This window comes from Theobroma cacao, chromosome 1 (genome assembly GCF_053813885.1).
Source record: "Theobroma cacao isolate CCN51 chromosome 1, ASM5381388v1, whole genome shotgun sequence".
NCBI lineage: Eukaryota > Viridiplantae > Streptophyta > Magnoliopsida > Malvales > Malvaceae > Theobroma > Theobroma cacao.
The window spans coordinates 17,020,269-17,025,767 of NC_142639.1; the positions used below are offsets into that span (position 1 = coordinate 17,020,269).

The 5,499-nt window shown below is 33.2% G+C and overlaps 1 non-coding gene across 1 annotated transcript; it reads right to left on the reverse strand.

The window, feature by feature from the left end:
• Positions 1–1,997: 1,997 nt before the first annotated feature.
• On the reverse strand, positions 1,998–2,104 carry LOC148764596 (small nucleolar RNA R71). The gene has a single exon (XR_016024312.1). It is a non-coding gene; the product is annotated as a small nucleolar RNA R71 (small nucleolar RNA).
• Positions 2,105–5,499: the final 3,395 nt, after the last annotated feature.

Sequence of the window (5,499 nt, forward strand, 5' to 3'; positions counted from 1 at the left end):
TTGCAAATCTTTAAAGAAAACTAGATGCATTAACTAAGGGGGAGCAACTCATTAAGCATAAAGATTTGAAGCATTCATATTGAACATAGACATTGCACTTTTAATCTAAGAGTGTTTTGTCATCATAAAAAATAAGAGAAAGAGAATGTTGACTCTATATATTTTTTATGATAGCAAAATATTCTCATTCATTTGTATCTAATGCCCTTACTTGAGTGTGCAGGAAATTAATATATGAAATTAATTTATTAACTCTTCAAAGAGTATTTCTGATAGAAAAAGAAGGATAAAATCAACAAGATGTAACTGAATAACATGGAGGAAGCATATTGGTGAAACAAGGAAGAATGTTGGTTGATCAAAGTTTCAAATTGGAGAACTGGCATGTTGAAGAGTTTGAGAAACAGAATCAACTTAGTCAACCAAGATAGTCAACTAACTGCTCTCTACCAAAATCTGTAAACCAGAAACAGAACCAACTTAGTCAACCAAGTTAGTCGACTAAGAGCTCTCTGTCTGCAATTTGAACCAGAGCACTACAAGACAAATTAATGACTAGAACTCATCCTCAACTGTTTTCAACGGCCATAAACTATCAAATTGCCATCAGAGTTGTTTCTCCAAGTATAAAAGGGTCTTCAAATGGTTAGAAATTAGTTTTTGAGAGAATTGAAGACTTCTAAATGATATAAAGCTAAAAAACCAGAAAATCTTCTCTGCACCTTACTACACTTAAACACCCATCTTTTGTAATTGTGTTCAGCACTTCATCTTGTACCATCTAGATCAAGTAAGTGATCATAGGTACTTCTTTATTTCTTCTCTTCTTGTACACTTAGAGTGAGCGAGCCACTATAAGGGATTTATTCAAGCTTGGATTGCTTGATTGAGTGTAAAGGTTCCAACTTAGCCTAGAAAAGTTAGTTGTTGGGTTTTGGTTGATCCCGGTAAAAACCATTATTGTAGGTTGAGGTTGAGCCTTGAAAAACCACCTTGGGTTTTAGTTTAGCCCATGAAAAACAAGTGTAAAAGGTTGTGGTTGAGCCTTAAAAAACCACTTTGGGTTTTGGTTGATCCCGTGAAAAACCATTGCTAAAGGTTGTGGCTGAGCCTGGGAAAAGCCATTGTAAAAGCTTGGTGGAAGCTTGTGAATTCCACTATTTTTAGTGATTTGGTTTGGAAAATCCTTGGTTGAACAATCAAGGTAGTGGATGTAGGTCTTAGACCGAACCACTATAAATTGTTGTACATTGTATACTCTGTTTTTATTTTCTTTTTTTTGAAAATTAGTTCTTCATTTTGTTAAAAGCCGATTTGTGCTATTTACCCCCTCTCTAGCACATATTATCGGGACCAACATGTATCGATACATGAAAGGATGTATCGATACATCTTCCCTTGTAGGTAGTTTTAAGTATTCAAAACTTTCAAAAAAATTTAAGTTTAACACCCCAAAATCATTTCTTGTTAAGATCACACCTCAAATCATTCATTTAACTTAATCCCATACACATAAATTCACAAATATAACATCAAACTTTGATCAAAACTTCAAGCTAGGGATTTATCGCATATTTCGTCAAAATTTTTGCCTAAGTGTCCATCTATCTACATGTATATCCTCAGGCACTTGGCATACACAACATATCATCAATTAACTTAATTTACATCAAAAATTGGGGGTGTTACAAACCATACAAGTAAATAGTTTTGAGATCAAGCTAGCTAGTTATCATCTAGATGATTTGACATTCAGTGCAATTTGGTGGTTTGGCACAAGAAGACTCAAACTCACACTTAATAAACTTATTGAAATTTTGTGACAATTTCAAGAACAATGTTGTTTCAGAATATGCTACACGTTTAAGACTTTTCCCATTTTCATTAAGAGATAAAGCAAAGAGTTGATTACTCTCTTTACATAAGGGTACCATCACCACATGGGATGAAATGGCTCAAAAGTTCTTAAGTAAGTATTTTCCACTTGTAAAACTGCTAAGTTACGTAATGAAATTACTGTGTTTTTGCAGGTTGACATGAAGTCACTTTATGAGGCATGGGAACACTTTAAAAATTTACTTAGAAAATGTCCACATCATGGGTTGCCCATTTGGCTTCAAGTACAAACTTTTTATAATGGTTTGAATGGCATGGCCCATAATATGATTGATGCAGCTATAGGTGGAACAATTATGAGAAAGACTCCCAAAAAGGCATACCAGTTGCTTGAGGAGCTGGCCTCAAATTACTATTAATGGTCATTTGAGAGACAATCTATTAGGAGAGTTGCAGGCTTACATAATGTAAATGCCATAATAGCTTTGGCAACACAAATGGAGGCTCCTAACAAGAAGATAAATGGGATGCAAGTTCACAAGCCTATTACCTGTGATTTTTATGGTGGCAACCATTTGAATTATGAGTGTCAAGCAGGTAACTCATACCCTTCTATTTCTTCTTTTGAACAAGCTCACTTTTTTTCCAATTTCCATAGGCAAAACAATCCATATAGGAACCCGTATAATCCGGGATGGAGAAATCACCCAAATTTTGCTTATAATCAAAACAATGTGAAGCAACCACTTCCTATTTTCACATCTTAAGAGAAAAAATCAAATTTGGAAGACATGATGGCTAAATTCTTGAACATAGGTGGAACAAGATTCCAAAATCAAGAAACCTTAGTCTAAAACCTTGAAGTTCAAGTAAGGCAACTTGCAAACCTTATTTTGGGATGAACACAAAGATCTCTTCCAAGCAACACTAAAAAAACCCCTAAGAAGCAAGTCAAGGCTGTTATATTGACGAATGGAAAGGAATTGAAAGAGCCCACATCAAGCTTGGTCGAACCAAGCAAGAAGAAACAATCAACCAACTTCTTTGAAGAAAACAAACCTATAGAGTTTACTTAAGAGGAAAGAGCGAAAGTGAGCAAAACATCCAAAGCTAAAGGTTTGATCATTCCTAGCTTTGATTCTAAGAAATACATGCCTTATCTTGCTTATCCTCTAAGACTTAAGCAAGACAAGCTAGATAAGCAATTTTCTAAATTTTTTGGAAGTGTTCAAAAGTTGCATATAAGCATTCCCATTACTGAAGCTTTGCCACCAATGCCTAGTTGTGCTAAGTTTTTGAAGGAAATCTTATCCAACAAAAAGAAGCTTGAGGAATATGGAATGGTTATGGTAACTAAGGAGTGTAGTGTCATACTACAAATTAGAGTAAAATACCTTCACCTTCCTAAGTTTTAATCAAAATGCCAAACGAGTCCATTAGTTTTCGAAATGGACACTCCATCACAAAAATGTAAATACCGTTAATAGATGTTATGAAAAGACTAAAATACCCTTTTTTATTAAATTAAAAAATTATTATTATATTTTAAAAAAATTAGAAAAAAAAAAAAAAAAGAACACCAATTGGTGCTCTTCAACTCCCTAAGAAAGAGGGTGCTCCCTAAAGGAAGGGAACACTACTCCCTTCTCTTGAGGACTTTCTTGGGGAACAAGGTGCTTCCCTCTCTTAGGGAGCACTAATCGATGCTCCCTTTTTTAATTAATTAAAAATAAATAACAAATTAATAAAAATTATATAATAGTAATTTTTAAAATTAATAAAGGGTAAAATTGTCATTTCAATATTGTCACGTCATCAAACTAATGGAAACACTAACAGTTGACTAAGAGCTAGACCTATGTGTCCAATGGAAGATTTTTTTTGGGACGAAGTGTTCATTTCGAAAACTAATGGACTTGTTTGAAATTTCAATTAAAACTTAGGAAGGTGAGAGTATTTAGATGCCCTTGAAATAAAAGATTTTTGTTGCTGCAGATCGTATGCCTTTTACCTTTTTGTCCCTAAGGGATATCCAAGAAAAATATATTTAGATGCCCTAAGGTCAAATTTCTTCCTATTGTGACTAAATGTTCAAACAATGCAAAGTGATCTAAAGACACTTAAGTGAGAATAAGGAGGACATTTTGAAACAAGATCTCAAATAGTGTTTTATTTTTCAACAATGGATAAGGAACTCTATTAATGATATAAGTGGCAATGAGAATTGCATCACTCCAAAATTTTGTGGGTAATAAAGCCTGAAACATAAGTGATTAAGCCATCATTAATAGAGTTTGATGTTTTCATTCTACAACTCCAATTTGTTGTGGAGTATCATCACAAGACAATTGATATAGAATACCCTTGGAAGAAAAAAATTTCTTCAAAGTTTAAATTCTAGTCCATTATCTAACCTAATTTGCTTTATTGATTTATGGGATTGATTGTAGACCATATTTTATAATAAGGGCAAAATGACTATAACTTCTTATTTTGCTCTCATTAGAAAATTCATGTAAGTTTGTTATGACCATCCACTATAGGAGGAAAACAATGTTGTTTATTAATAGTAGAAATGGCATATGGTCCCCAAATATCAGCATGAATAAGATCAAAAGCAGAATTTTCAACTTGATGATGGATAGGAAACGGAAGCGTCTTTTGTTTGGCTAAAGGGCAAATTTGACATTGAAATTTTCAATACAAAACACTTTAGAACAATGTTGTTTTATCAATTGTATTTTATTAAACAAAATATGTCCTAATCTAGAACGCCACAAATCTAGTTGTCTTTAAAACAGAATTTACAATTTTGGTAGAACTAATTTCCCTAATAGATAAAAAAATCATCAAGAAACTTATTTTTAATAGAAGTATTATTAATAGGAAAAGACAGAAAACATGAATTATCAAAATGACTAGTTTTCTTCAATAGCCTTTGCATGAAGTATAATCCGGCTTGTACTTTAGCAAGCCAAATCACTTTCCATTTAGTAAGATCCTGATTTACACAACGTGTGTCAGAAAATATCAAACAAATATCTTTTTATTTTTAAGTAAGACTGGTGACAACTTACTAAATTGAATGTAAAGCATGGAACAAAAAAACATCATTTAGAATTAAAGTTGTTGCCAACCTAACAGACCCTAAATATGTTACCATTGCTTTGAAATAATTAGGTAGGTGCACATACAAGTTACTAACGTTCCTAGCAGATATGAACAAATCAAGTGAACAAGTTACACGACCCATAGCTCCAATATCAACTATCTGAGAATCATGGGTTATTATTTTCATGATATCAAATAGAGGTTTATGAATAGGAAAATTTGAAGTGTCAGGACAAAAAGACAGAGAAATAATATCTGCTACGGTACAATTAACGAAGGATGGCTTGGGCAGAGGGTTAATTTAGGTTGTTGGGCAAAATGCCTTAGGTTGATGATTATTTGAAACTGGTTGATAGAATGTCTTAGGCTAAGTGTTGTTTATAGCTGATCAATCCTCTTCCTCACTGTTTGAGCCATGATCATTGATTAAGGTCATGAGCTTCTAATATTGATGTTTGATGAGTGAAAATTGAGGCACTGAACTATACAAATACTCCTCATTCTGATCTTGATTCAATAGTGTACTATTAACATATGCATTGCTCTTTCTTA